General features: G+C 41.8%; 1 long non-coding RNA gene across 5 annotated transcripts in view; it reads right to left on the bottom strand.

The window, feature by feature from the left end:
• Positions 1-15,889, bottom strand: part of LOC110983827 (uncharacterized) — a 118,183-nt gene that overhangs the window by 90,103 nt on the left and 12,191 nt on the right. For 3 of the 5 annotated variants that reach the window (XR_015424327.1, XR_015424328.1, XR_015424331.1), the window contains exon 2: positions 4,400-4,478. This is a non-coding gene — a long non-coding RNA (uncharacterized LOC110983827). Of the gene's footprint in view, positions 1-4,399; positions 4,479-5,762; positions 5,852-15,889 lie in introns of all 5 variants that reach the window. The other 2 variants (XR_015424325.1, XR_015424326.1) reach the window with 1 other exon arrangement.

Below are 15,889 nucleotides of genomic sequence, written 5' to 3'. Positions count from 1 at the left end.
CAAAAGGATTAGATGCACTCCTCTAGCGCGTGTGTGCTTACACCTAGTGGAGTATCAGGGTATTGGGCTGAGGGGTGCACAATCGAGATTTTTACAAAGCTGACTGACTAGATTTTTTTTCATCCGTTAAAGAATCCTCATTTACCACCACCATAGTGCCACTTCTAAAATGCTGGCGCTTATAATTCCTTCAACACTGGTAACATGCGTCCGTTGCTCATAACGTATTTGATTAGGCTCAATTTCTAACTGGCTCTGACTGTGCCCTACTAAAGAGATGAGTCGAATTAACACTTCAGTGCCAAACTTAATCTTTCCATTGATACAACACTCAACTCTCAGAGCTATTGGATAGTGCACTTCATCACTGCAGAATCATGTAGAACAAAGTATACAGAAACTCTATTGCTTGTTTAAAGTTGCATATTTATCAGTACAAATTAAGGGAATTTTGCGAGATATAAAAGGGGTTATAAACATGCCTCATAATATGTGCACGCTTCCTCTAAAAATGGTTAGAGGCTGAACATTACGTACAAAATTCGTAAATGGTACCTGTGATCAGTTTGTTTTAACACAAACCTTCAAATGCATCTTTGCGTCTCAGTTGACCTTATTTTCAACTTTTGTTTCACTGTTTCAAAGGGTATTTTAGTGTGTTTTTGGTTTTTACGCCAAAATGAGTATTCCATATTCATTTGCAAAACTGTGATGTCATCCCACCCTTGAAACGGTGAATGGATTCTCCCTTACATCATCAACGGCCTACTCTGCGTTCAGGTCGCCAACACAAGATATTGCTGCCAGGTCATGTTGCCGAATTAAGCCCCTTAAAAACACACGGCACTTGTGTGTGTCAACACGGGTAATGGCACCTTTGCGCTTGATATCGCGTATAGATTTCTGGTTCATGCAAAATGCATTTAAAGATGCGGCGCGATTTGATTTGATGCGCTGATAAGATGTGGGACACCGAAGTATCGCACACGAAGCCGCATTCGCGCTGCTAAATCAAACGTTTTTGCCATCAAGCTGGAGGGCACATTACATTGGAGATAACTGTCGAGTCTATGTGTGTTCCCTTTTTCCAAATACCTCAACACCAAATGAAAGGAAATACGTTCGTGTTGACAGAAGAGATGAGTAGCTGAACGGCAAGTCTACACGGTATGAACCTCTGCGCGCACAAACAAAAAGCAGATGGAAAAACAAACGTCCATTTCGCCAGGATATTTTGCCTCCCCCCCCACAATTTTCTTTCCCATGTGTAAAATTTTGTGTGCCCCAATCAATGGAATGCCAGCCTTTTGTTGACGTAGACTTGTTTGAGAATCCATCGATAATTTTCAGATTCTCTCGCAAAGAATGCCAAACGATAGAAAAAATCCCGGCGCAACAACGTAGCTACTTCAGAAGAAATATCACGAATTGCAGGTTTTGGTCTCGGGTATATTGGCACGAGATTCTGCGGGCCGATTCACAATAGTCCACCTCCAAGAGTTTGCAACGCGTTGGCCAATCACAACACGCGAAATATGTCGAAACTTTTCAAACGTTCACTGGGTCATCAGATTTGTCGCACTGTGATTGGTCAACGCGTTGCAAACTCTTGAACGTGCACTATTGTGAATCGCCCGTATTGACTTCAAACTCGAAGAATATTTTCCTAACTGGAGAGTTGAATGCAATATGATATCTCGCAGTCCATTGAGCCGTGATTCCCCAAACTGTCAAGATCGGATGATGAATGTGTGGGACGCGATGATGAAAATACGCCTTGGTTTGGCGATTGTCTTCGCTGGAAATGCTAACGGGCTGCATCCTATGTGGTGACAAGGAAGAAAAATGCGAGAGTGCACTCTGACAGGGTCATGTTGTTTGTCATCTCCAAGGTTTAAATGAAACAGCTGATACGTGCCACCCCAGGCCGCGATATACGCCATGTCTTGCACCAAAGTGGCCAGCGAGGTGTGTACAACAATTGTTAGTGCCGTTATTCCCCGATGCGCCCAGCCGCTCCTCAGCGGAGGGATCTCCGGAAGCGAAGCAAGTCGTCAGAAGGGAGAAACACTTGCAAAGATGTTTGAGGATCACGCATCCACTTTTACAGTAGGCCTACATCAAACTGCTTTACATTGGTTCTTTTCATAATCCATCGAGAGTATATCAAACCTGAGAATGTGATTTTGGAAACTAATCCCCCACTCATCAAAAAAAGCAGCTATGATCTCATCCAGCCATATTCAACGCCACTGTAAAACTTTAACAAAAAATGTCAAACTTGTTGTCCTCTTTTATTTTTTTATTTAGCTATCAACAAGGACAACTTGAATTATTTAATGAGCGGTGGCTCTCCACCCTCAATTATTTAAAAGCATTCATCTTTTCTGAGGGTTAACCCCCGGTTAATAGCCCGATTGAGTGGTGTATGAGCCATGCTGGAGACAGAAAACGGTTAGGATAAAAACTCCTTTAGCTTGAGGCCAATGTGGCTGCAGTGAAAGATTGACTCAATCACTCGTATGAAGCTACCTGGTCGTCATAATCCGCCTCTCTCCCAGTCATTACTCGGTTCAATCCGACTTTAAAGAAAGAAGTAAAATATATATCGCGGGAAAGAAAAGGCTTGCAGAGAGGCACAAAAGGGTAAAAATAAGTTTTCGTTTTGGTTCTTCTGGTAGATTTTGTAATTGGTTATTGGCTCGATTTTAAAATGTCAAGGGAACCGGCAATCGCACGCGGCGGATGTCTGTGCGAGCAGATTTTGTGCTTAATTCATGCCATCAGCATTTTGACACACCAATCAACAAACGTCTACCTTAAGTGAAAAAAGTTAACTGAATCCCATCGAACAACTGACGGCTCTAATTTGCCTCCGTGCTAAATCGTTAATGAACACGTGATAATAAAACTAGGTTTCAAAGTGACATTCTTGAAACGAATGTCATTTATGTTTAGTGAAAACTTACAATTCATAAACTGACTGTACACGAGCGGCAGAAGTTTGAATTTTATCCGATCCGAATATACCCGACAGTGTCAATAGACCGTAGCGAAAATGCTACCCCTGGGATGCTTGTTGGCGTGTTGATAGTATCAGCGCATGTTGGGTTGTGGGTATAAAAGGAGGAAAAAGAAGAGTTTGGTCAGCTGGCTTGCGGAGTGTAGTAGGTAAGGAAAAGCCTACAACTTGGATATCTGTGGTTCAAATCACACAGGGTCTTCTTTTGTCCAATTTTTCAGTCGGTTTCCTGTCAGAAAAGAACAATCTGTAAAAGTTATTTAAATTACTGCCGAAGTTTGCGGCCTTGAGGTTTGGTTTTATTAAAGGAAGAATACGCTCACTTCAACGTGTAATCGACTTGAGCCTCGCATAATAGCGTGGCACTCATACCACATAATACGATATCTTCTTATACTTGCACGGTCCGAATATTGGCGCTTTGCATAATATGGCTCGTTCATTAACCGCTGTGGCTATTCGGATCGTGTGATACATCCACGCGTTCATAATCATTCTAAGGCCCGTATATACCGCCTCTTCTAGCTCGTCGCCGATTCATGCTAACGTGTGTTAATCTTTCAAGTCCAGCTGCAGGGACAAGCTTGGCAAGAGACGCTCGTCCGTTCATGTGGAAAGAATTGCGGAAAGGCTTCGATTTGCACTAAGATCCTTGAGCGCAGATTCCACACAGGTATCATTAGATAGAATCCCTACCGAACTTATAGATTTGCCTTTGCCAGGCTATCGGAGCTTAATTCACATCTTGTTAAGCAATCAAATCTCAAGACCTTAGTAAGGTTTTGACTGAAAGATTACTGCTGAAAATGCGATTACAGGTTTCTCTAATCAAGGGCGACAGCGTGTAACGACTACTGCACGGGGCACATAGTTATCTAATAAAGCTCAACCACCACCTACGTCAAGACAAACGAGAACACGGCAGTCTGTTAATCCAGCCAATGTCCTAATTCAAATTCGTGCACTTTGCGCAACATTTGCAGAGGGCGCCACACTTCGTGCACTTATGGCATAGGGTATACCGTACGGGTCAAGAACATCAGCCATGCTCGCTTAAAAGCCTGTATGATTTTTTTCAACCGTTAAACGGTATTTATTATTTATCACGACTCGTCAATTTTTACATCGTGATACTGCATTATTCAAACAGAGATGCAATAAAGGAAGGCAGATGCTATCAAACGCAGTCTCACTGGGGATTCCTTGCAGGGAAAATCAGCCTGATAATTGTTTCTTAGAGAATCAATAATTCACATACATGTTATTAAAACACGTTGGTGACGAAGGAATCAATCAATCATGTAATGGTGGTTTTTCTTATTAAATACACCGATTAAAAAAGAACCAAGCAGAGCAAAGCTACTCCGTTTAACTTACCGCTCCATCAAACGAACGATGTAAAAGGTCATGACGTGTGTTGGCAGCATTTTCTGAGAGACAGCATGGACGAACGAACCTGAAAGTGAAACCAAAAACAAGGAGAAAAGAAATTGTCAGAGTGATTGAATCGAAAATGTCAGAGTTCCTGAAACTTCAGTTCGCCAAAGGGAATTTAATCGCCCCGGATCAGCTTGCAGTTGGCGTTTAAAATGCTCTTTGTAGTTTACGGAATATATTCTTTGTCCACTTAGACCTAGATAGAGAATAATACGCGATTGTTCAGAGAGGTGTCGAGTACTAGTAGATATTTTATATCCGTGAAATGTTCTAAATTTGCTCAAATTGGTAATTGTAAAACGGGCTACGGGTTATTCCACGATTTAAAATACCTTGAGGAAACACTGTTGGATGTGTTATGGGACGAATGTAATTGATTCTTTTTTATCATGTAACTGTATTTTATGTTAAAGTACACACTCGAAACGGTCTGCTTACATTATACTTCTGCTGAATGATGTCTCCAAATCGACAAGCAAAGAGACAATCGTGTGGTTGAGAACTGAGTTTTCAAGCGAACGTATCACTGGAATCGGACGGATACGTTTAATAATTGGCAGGTATGTTAAAAACGTGGACTTGTGCCAGAGGAAACTCCGTGATGACAACGATATTGGTACTGCGCCAATGACGACTAATTTTGTCCCCTCCCCGGTCCATGTCGTACCGGCAACCGCTTTAGTCGACAGTCTACCGGAATGAAAGTCTGAATCGGCGCTTCTGTGGTGGCCTTTTGTGACTGAGAAACCCGCCGGTGATGCATCGTTCTGCTTAAAGGACTGAGGGGTGCGACGACCGTAATAAAACGGAAATTGCACCGGCAACCTTCCTCTATTAGCTGGCAATGCATTATGGCCAATTACCGAATTTTCGTTTTTTTTTTGAAATAAGAAAACTGCAGATGAAATGAAAGAGACGGTCGGTGTCTCCTTTTGGCTTTATTAACTGCAAACACCTTTCAATAAATGATTTTGATTGAGGATCTGCAAGGGATTGGGAATCACACGAAAAGACATCAATACTCCGGACTGATTGGAGAGCTTGACGGTATGAGATTCCATGATTTCATTAATCACATTGGGCAGAGGGTTACTAAAGAGTCGCGTCTGTGTAATGGCCGACTGAAGTATTGAATAAGTACCGATCCACTCACCACTGATGCAATTGTGTCGTAAAAACCCAAGTGATAACGACCATAGAAAAAATGTCACCCCTTGTTCAATCGAAACCATTCGCCCACGGTTTGTCGACAGCGAAGACGACGAACTACAGCATTGCCCAGTAACGAGGTTCTCCCGCTTACCGAATCCCAGCAGACGTGACACTGGCGCGGCTTGAGGCTGTCGAGTACCCTGCTCGCAGCAGGAACTGCCTCCGTTGTTTTGTCAGCTTCTGATTAAAAAAAAAATCATCGAGTTAATATCGAAAACGCCCCCCTAATCTTGTTCTCCCGCAATTTCCGTCATGTCATCCGAATAACAATGATTTCGCGGTTTCCCAAAGGCTTTCAAGTCCGCTGAGGAAAAGCACTGATTTCCGGATCTCTATGGGCTGTCCGAGGGGCAAATGACCCGAGAGACGGGTTTACAAACAGGTAGGCTGATAATTCTCTCACCACCATTTTCTGAAATTTGCATCGTGCAAAAAATACCATTAGATCTTGTTTTGGTTTTTCGCACGGTATGCACCCTTCAGCACAATATTGTTTGATATATATATATATGAAAGCGGATTGAGGAGGTTTTTTTGCCAGAAAACAGTTGTTTTAATACCTTGCAGCTTTAAAATCACCCTGGTCACTTTACAAATTGATCCACATTTCTCACGATCCACACTCGCTCCCCCAACCGGAACACGTGAAAGATGACTTTTCCTTTCCCATGTCAAACTTTGTTTCCAAACTCCCCTATATACAGGACGGTTGTGTAAAGGTTGCTAACCCAGGTTAAAGGTTGTGTAAAGGTTCACATGTAATACTGAATAAACAACCGTTCCCAAAACGTCAGTCAGTCTTGATCCTCAAAAAATATTCATATTTAAAGCTAAGAGAGGGAAACATTCAAAAGTATTTTATAGAACATCTTAAATCATAAATCCTTCATTCAGCCGTTGATTTTTCAAGAAAGCCATTTTGATCGCTGTTCCTGAATCTGTGTTTAAAAGTGTGAAATGTCACATAACATGTTGTATTATCTCAATTCTGGAGAACTTCAAAGCCTTCCTTCAAATTGTTTATAAAGTGTGAAATAAAACGTGAAGGTCTATTTAATCATAAACCGTGGTTATGAAATTTATTTTATTGATTTCAAGTCTACTCCCAAGATCTTGAAATTAAGTTTACCTCGGTTTCAGCACGGGGTGGGGGTGGGGGTGGGTGTGATTTACAACACAGTGTGACACCAAGAGGTTGCCACGGGGAAGGCCATTTTTAGGTTTACAGTCGACAAAAGGATCGCCACCTTACAGCGATTTGCGTTTGAGCTTATGTCAAAAGGCAACTCCGGGAAGTTTTCGGGTACATACAGTAAAATGAATTAAAAGTGCTGTTTGAGATACACTTGCGAATGATCCAGGTTTTGAAAACCAAACTGAAAATAAATGATAAATCATAAGCTTTGATTAAATCCCAGGAAAATTCATGAGAATGACACTGTTTAGAACCCTTGATTTTATTCAACCATCTGCTGACAAGTAAGAACGAATCTGTAAGCCATTCCAGTTTGACCCAGAAATTTGTTTGCTTAAACTGTGGATCTGGGCAGTCACTTGTCAAACAGGCAGAGTCTGGTTTAGATACTCAATCGTCAGGGATTCCTCTATCGGTCAATTATTCATAGAGTCAGTCAGGCAAGAAATAACAGCAACGAACTATATCCGGAGGGAATATAAGGTCTTCCCTTTCTACATTACAGTCGTACAAATTTTTCCTAACGGGCTGATAATCTAAGGCTGGCCTGGTTACACAAAAAGCAAATGAGCGTTCAAAATTTCTCGTATAGGTATCAAACACTCAAACAAAAAAGCACTACCTCCAAAAAGCAAATGAGCGTTCAAAATCTCTCGTATAGCTATTAAACAGCCAAACAAAAAAGCACTACCAGCAAATGAACATAATGCTAAATGAAAACACGACCCTTAAGGTAATGGGGCAAAGGTACAATTTATGGTAAACTCTGAAACCAACCAAAGGTGGAGGATTAGATACACTTTGGTCGCTCATAATGGCAGGCAATATGGGTACGGTGAATACTTTGGTGAGGAGTAACATCAAAGTTAAAGTCTAAAAATACAGCACCTAGAAAGCTTTTTAAATGCCACATCTCCTGGAATTTGAAAGACACACGAATGAGTGAATAAATTTTGGTAAAGGAAATTGTTAATTTATGAGCTGATGGTGTTCACAGCCTTCAAATACGCACATTATTTATTAAAGGTGACAGTAGAATTTTGGACGTCATAAACCACGTTGCACAAGGGCTTTTAGTGCAGGGTAGAATTTGGCAAACCGGTTGTGCTTTGATTACTACTAATGATTATTGTTACTGATTTATTCTGGTAATAAAACCCAAGGATTCCTCAAAAACGCCAACATGCACTATACCTCGCCAGCCAGACAAAACAAATAGATGGGAAACGGTAAGAAATTTAAAGTTCTGAGGAGTACCAATACGTCGACAACACTGTCATGACAACGTTAAGTCCTCGCACAGCTTTTTTTTTCTCAACACAAATGGGAAGGTTTATAATGGGGGAGAGATATAAAGAAATGATTGTGTGAGACAGGAAAACCTTCAAGGTTACAAATCAGGTTGAAAATAAATTTAGATTTATTCTTGTGAAGAAGAACGAACATTCTTTTTGGGGATGTTTCACACACCCTTAAATTTCATTGGTCATCAAGGGTCTCCCAAAAGACGTCACCCAGTTACTTTCACAGAGCGTCATCAATGCCAACATGCAACGCTCGAAACAAGATTTAAAGGAGCTCGCCGCATTAATTCATCAGCAATACGTTCGCTTTTTCGGGATGGGTCATTCTGTAAATTTGGGGTCCAATTTTTTCCTGTCCCTGTTACGTCTGACGTATTTTTTTAATGTTCAGAACTCATTCTTAACTTTCCAAGGTTGGATAAATACTGCAAACTACCTGATAAACTAATAGAAATCAATTTCAGTGAGATATCCTTTCTCAACGTATACATGTCAGGTGTAACAAGGACGGGAAAATGTCACACGTCGAACCCCACACTTATAGAATGACCTAGATACATTTTAGTTGGAGCAGTAAGTAGAAAGCCACAACAACTGAAAGGCCACTGTTTTTCAAGGGATTTTGGGCTTTTGCAGCTTATGCCTAAGTTAGATAAAGTGCACACTAGTCTTGTGCACATCTCAATCATCCACGTCTCTATTGCACCCGTTCTAGTCTCTCCGAAAAGTAAGGCAGCCAACAAAATTATCCAGTCCTTGGCATCCCCCTCAAAAAATGAAGGCAGGAACTGTGAAGAAAGGGAGCCAATTGTGTTGTCTCGTGTCAAGGGACTATACTAAGCGAATGGTGACCAAGGCACGACCGTAATCGAGCAATCTATCATGGGACATAACCGCGATAAACAAGTCAATACAGAGCGGTCATGAAACCCTCTCCACACATCCTGCTTTCAGCGATGAATGAGATTCCTTATCATTCACGCAGATTTACCCGCGTCAGACGCTGTTCAGAACCACGGAGGTAATGCATCTTGAGCGCGCACCAGACAACATGAACCAAGAGCCTCTAATGAGTGTTGAATGGCACGGAACGATCGCTTTATTTACAACATTTCGATAGAAAAACACTTCCAAAAAAGTAAATAAGATTTTTATTTCCTGAAACAAAAATTTTGACTTGAATGTGTTCTGACTTTATAGTGGGAACGCATGCATTACAGGTTACACTAATTGTAACAGCAACGATAGGGTGGCGATTGAAACTGCTATGAAGCGAAACACGTTGACATGAATATCTCATTTAAAAGATACTATTTACGTGCATAACTTTGAATAAAAAAACCTAAGTCTTTTCCGATTTGGAATCAATCAAAACTCTTTTTATTTTGCCTTTGAAAATTTTGATGCTGTCTTCCTTGCGATGATAATATTTGATTAAACATGGGAATAAATCACTCAGTCTGCAATGCCATTACAAAACTGAAACGAGCACCAGACGTATAATTGTTTGGGGATGCTTTATATACTGAATGAAATGAAGTTTGAATCTTACTGACATAAACGGGGAAATTCTACTTGAATCCAAGCCAGCAATTTCCCCCTTGACGCCAATTCATTTAGTTAATTGCCTTTATCTAGCCGAAATAAGTGTAATTGGACATTTGGATAAAAAAAATTGTTGGAAGAGAGACATCAGACCTCAAACAACCTCTTTTACAGATCGTTCTTGTGTACATTACGCCTAAAGCTCTTTCAAGTTTGGAAGTCTCTGCGGCCCTCGTAAAGCTCGGGACTCATACGCCGCAACTGAACAACCGAGCCCTTCTCCCACTTTTAGTAATTTTCACAATCGAAATCCACCTGCAAGTTGTTTGGGACGAGTCTGCAAACCCGAGAAGTCTGACCGTAATAGCCCCACAGAAAATCAGTCAAGATCGCAGATTTAGAGTGAACGATGGGAGAAGAACAAGTTGAGTCGACCGCCTTGTTGCTTAGCCTATCGCAGTGATGTGAATGACCCTCTCTAAGCACCGCTGACAAGGTAAACCTGACGGTAACAGGGTGTATGAGAGATAATAATGATTCAAGTCAAATGCTTCACGTGTACTTGGAATGTAGTTTGGGTCCTGGAGCGTATGCACGGGGAAACAAAAACAACTGCTGCCCGACCAGGGAGAGAAGTGGGTTTTCGAAGGGAAATAGCTTTGAATCCTATACGTGGTTTCTCGATCAAGTCATTGAGCATTCATGGTATTTGAGTCCTTCATCGAATATAATGAAAACATCTTGGCATGCAAATATCCCCAGGCCTGCAAGCAAATCACCTGCTTCTGTAGGTTGGGCTGTGTGTGCTGAAAAGAGGTAGGGGCGAATGACTCGCTAGTTTTGATGACATGTTTTTTTCTGGATTACAAAATCATGTAAGGAATTCTTTTTGTAACCAACTTTAATTACTACAGGAGGAATTTTATCTTGTTCTTTAAGTGGAGGAAGTAATGGGAAATAGATAAAAATCGAGACATGTTACGTAAATGAAGCCTCATTTATTTAAAAATGGTAAAACTGTGGGATATTAGAGAAATGGGGCCAAAGTTATTACGCTTCGGCGAATCATCACATATTGATGAATAAAGATACCACTATATCAAAGGCCTCCTCGTCTTAAACGTTTAAATGGAAATTTGAATGGTTAAAATTGAAATTGAATAATTTATTGGACATGAAAGACTACAGCAGATGTGAGACCAGGAGCCAATGCCGGTGTTAAAAAAACAAATTAAAAATAGAAACAAAACTATGCTTAGAACTACCTGAACATCGGGGCCTCACTTAGGTCAGCAATTGTAAAAACTGAAATGTGATGTCTTGACTAATAAACTGAGCGACGTCTTATAAATAAAACCACTGTCTCGTTCTAATCTTTATCAATTTAAAGCAACACGGAAAAGTGGGTCGGCGTATACGTTTAATACTACTTTTTCTGTTCGCGTCCTAGAATCATTCACTTTTCAACAGTGGAAGATGTTGCCTTAAGGGCTGATCCAGAATCTTTTCGAGGGGGGGGGCATAAGAATATTCTATATGTATTCTGTTCTGGACTGTCCTGAGGCATGAGGCTTAGTCTGCAGAGGCTTTCCACACGCTTCTGGAGGGGAGACAAAAAGACCCCAAACGCCCAACTGTCATACAAGACCTAGAAAATGCATTTGAACTCAAAGTTGATCATTCACGAAGCAAGCATGAGTTGTGATCATCACTTTACGTCGAGGGCTCTGACGGTAATGAAGTATCCGCTCCGAGTGCAACAAAAGAGGGCGTGCTTTTTTGGGACTCGCCGCATAAGCGCGCGTTTATAATGGAGATCAGTGGCGCGTTGGACGCGGAGCACGCCGAGTACGCGTAACGAATTTATTCCTTAATGTATGGTCTTTGCGTACACACAGAACGAGTGTAAGAACCCGCTTGGAAAACTTACAACCTTCTGCCTTTCTTTTGCCGCTTGGGGGTGCACTTCAACTCGGTGCGGATAGCCTTATTGGTGTGAGACTCAAAAACAAAAACAAAAAAAAAAACCCCACCTGAGCTGTATTTTTTGCCTCCCCGTGAAAGGTCAGGTCCGAACGATGGTGGCTAATTACCAGTTTTCCTTGCATGTATCCGTTCTTCCCCGGAGGCTATCTACTGGCTAATTACCGTGCTCTGCCACAGGCACAGTTGCAAGGAATTGCTGGGTTGACGCAGAGACGATTTTGGGGGACGTATGAGTGACACTTGATGGGGTCTACGGGGAATGGTATGCCCGACTACAACTCATGCGCGCCAGTTAATTCTGCATTGTGCTGTGCATTGAAATGCCTTCTTGGAGGAGCGACTCGTCTCTGTGTTGGCGTTGCAGGAAACCTCTATATCGAATCACGCAGCTGAGTTCATTTCCATCTGAATATCCCCCTCTTTTAAAACTCAGCTCAAAATGATCGTGCCCGTATGTCGTTATCGAGAGTAATTTGACGAAATTTAATTTGGCAGTGAAATACTATATCGGTAAACATCCTCGCTGTACCTACAGGCCTTTTGCATATTGAAAAATAAAAGAAGTTGATTAAAGTGTGAAGTGAAGGTGCATTATATGCGAGCATATAGCCAGCAAAAACTAAGAGAAAAATGAAACCTTTTGTCTACCAGGAGGCTATTCACAACTTTTAGGTGTAGTGTTAATAAAGTCTTGGAACTGGCCGGACAAAGGTAATAGAAAAGTTCAAATGCTTCAGTGTTCTTCGATCAAGCGACTCAAATGCGGATATTTCTGAAAGCATGGATCACGTACGTGCTATTTGGAAATCAAAGTAAATAGTATCAAATTTCAATGGTTCTTTCCACTTGAAGACTTGGCCACAACAACTCTTAAATTTCACTGAAGTGTCGACTTGAGCGTGGGCGAAGTTCCTATCTCAAAGCTTTATTTAGTTCAAGTAACATCCCGAACAAACCCCACGCATGTTAGGGTCATATAAGCCTCACCACAGATTTAAAAACAAAGTTTTTTTCGAACCCTATACCCCCAACCCCAGACCTCTAATTCTCCAATCCTACTCTTATGCATGCGTACCCTTTGTCAAAATTTTAGCTTTTCAAAACCTTTCGCGACGCCGAGTAAATTGACAAGCTGTCACATCTTTCTGACCTTGTTATTTCCTGACTCGGGCTGCAGTCGAGGCGGCAGAAAGATTTAATGATGTCTTAGTTAGCCTTCAGACTTAAGGCGTTGCCGTGGCAACCGATAAGACGTCCTCAGCCGTATGCCCTACCTCGTCCCCCATGCCTGGTGAAAGTATCACTTGAGAATCTGAATGCGTTCTGTACCAAACACCACAAGGGAAAAATTAATGTAAGAGAAACTAGAATGTGTACGTTTTATCACTGTCGACGTTCGGTTTCGCTATAAGACGTAGGACGACTGCAGAAGGAGTTCCTGCAGATGTCATAATGCATGCGTTGCGATATAGAAAAAGTTGAACCCATCTTTATATTGCTTTATGTGCCTGTATTTAATCACAAAAATGTCGCGATCCGTGGCTAAACAGGTGTTTCGGGCATGCCGAACAAGATTTCCTGTTTTTCTGAAGGAGCTGTAAGGTTATTTGATTACGGTATTTTGCGAAGAATACTGACGCTTAACGTGACTTGATGCAGCGGCAAACAAGTTCATACGCAGCATGGGAATAAATCCTTTCGGGGGGGCTATTGAATAATCCCCCAACTTTTTCGTAATGAGAAAAAATTAACCCGAATTGTGAAGATTTTCGGACTTCTCAACAACCAAAATGTAGTCAATGGCACTTAAAAAGGAGAACAATAAAAAACATACATATGCCATTCTGATGTAAGATTCTGCAGGAAAGTAATACATATTACAGATGTACATCTGTAGATATGTCATATCATGTCAGCACCCCCCGGTCCAATTTTCAAATTTCCTTGGCGGGGCAAGTCATCCCCCCACAATTCCCCATCCCCCATCCCCCAATTTCCGGCACAAATTTACACCACTCGAGTTTACACATAAGAGCACCATAGAGCTTGATATCACTTTCTGGTTGCATTATTGGCTGGCTGAAACACGGTTAGGCGGGGTTCACTATTATAGGTTAGTGCATCACATGGGTCTCAGCATCAACAAGACACGCTTCAAGACATCCCGCGTAATATCATAAAACACCAACTCTACAACTCAATCTAGGGAAACTATGAAAGCTGTCACTTATTGTTACATTGCTGTCGAATTGCTCATGATTGTTGAATCAATATATAAAACCCTGAAAAATTTCCTGCTTTGATATTTTGGACAGAGGTGTGTTGTTAAACGCATATGGACTCCATAATATACTTGCTCCTAGTACATATACGTTTATGCCCCTGTTGGGCCTGTGAGTGACCACAAAATGGCCCTATATCCCTGGCCCGTAACCTGTAGGACTCTTTTTCTGGTCATTGTAGTCCCAGAGCTCGCATAGACCTGTACCAGTAAACCTAGTTGCTAGTCCAGTATGTGGATAATATTCAGTATACCTACATAGGGGGCAGAGATACAGACCACCATGTCCATAGAAAAAGAGGATTTCGCGGCGGTCATGAGGCCCGACTAAATACAACAAAAGTGGACTAATTATGTTTGGAGGTAGGATTTCATATACAGGTCTGTAGAAATTACTTAGAAGGCGTTGGATTATTAATTTTTAGGGCACTGGTTTCTTTTCACCCACGAACTAAACTCAAAACTCTCACAGCATGGGAAATATAGCGTAATTTTCAAGGCAGATTACGTGCAAAGTCATGATTCAACGAGCAAAGCTGTCCACTGGCTGGGTCGTTTTTGTGTCCTTTCCAGGCCAGGCTGCTTGCAAAGGCACTGTACTATATGCATCATGTCCACCAAAAAGGGGGCGTTACATCACAGGTATGGCCACGCAGTTGAAGTTGCAGGTTGACCAGTTCGGCCCCGGTCTTTCTAAAATGGCCGCCGATAATTAGATACAGCTTCGTGTAGCTTCGCACGTAAACAAGCCCTTATAGCAGTAAGGGTTTTTATTTCTAGAAACGTTTCAAAAATTCCTTTTCTCGGCGAAAGACTTCCTAGGAATTCACATGAAGCTCACTATGATGTGACGGGTGCAGTGCAGGCGCACGCGCATGAATTCAAAAGTGTTGCGCTTACGTCTGATCTTTCCAAAATATAGCTTCATTATTGGATTTCTTGTGTGGCTCTTCGACCGTTATAATATCCAATCTTTACAAAGGTATGAGTGGTTAACACACAGGAAACCCAAATTGGGAAGACAATCCACTTCATTTGCTCAACCTTCACCCCACACGCAACTCGGTCTATAATGATTGGTTCACGCACGTGCGCGTTACCTTTTGGTGTCTTCAGTTGGACGACGCATTGTACATGGAGAGAAACAATAGATAATTATGAGCCAGTTCGGTATTTCAAAACCCAAGGTTTTTCGGGAACAAAGCGCGCGTGAGTCAGGGTATGGTTGCGCTGATAGGATAGACTACCGGTATCTCGTGCGCTTGTATCTGTTCCCAAATAGCCTCGTTTTGGGCATACGCTGATGGAATACCGAAGTGGCTCATTACACGAGCAAGGATACATGCGTACGGATACGCGCAAGGTAGACGCGCCTCCAATCGTTTTGCCAATGATTTTCATTACCCCCGGTTTTGTGTTTTGCCTGACTGAGGTAATCTAACATACCTAGTGTGGACTTGTGAACAAATGATGTCCACGCGATGCAGGATGTGGAGACGTTCTGTGGACTTACCAATGTCCACTGGACGTTTCCCCTTCTCTGAAAAACAAGAATAGAGGCATTTTGGGGTAGGGGTCATCAGTCGTAGAACGAAGAGGAACAGTCTAGGAAACCTTTTACGAAATCCAGCTGAAAATCATCGTGTTCCCAGTTCAAAAAAAATGAGTATTTTCACGGAGTTTTTTTAATAATTGCACACACACACACAAAAGAAATCTCCACACTAGGTATGTAGGTGGGTGTGTGTGTGGGAGGGGGGGTCCCGTGAAATCAAATTTTAAGGTAGTGCCCTCTATTGTTGGAGGCACCCCGGCTTTATTGACTGCAAGTAGAATTGGACTGCTCAAGTCCCCACACTCCGAAGCTATCGATTGAAGGGTCTCTCGAATTGCTAACTAGCAAGCAT

This window comes from Acanthaster planci, linkage group LG02, assembly GCF_054643075.1.
Source record: "Acanthaster planci isolate LZ-2023a linkage group LG02, COTS_SCS, whole genome shotgun sequence".
Classification (NCBI taxonomy): domain Eukaryota; kingdom Metazoa; phylum Echinodermata; class Asteroidea; order Valvatida; family Acanthasteridae; genus Acanthaster; species Acanthaster planci.
The sequence above is the reverse complement of the archived record's forward strand: the minus strand, read 5'-3'. Positions and strand labels throughout refer to the sequence as shown.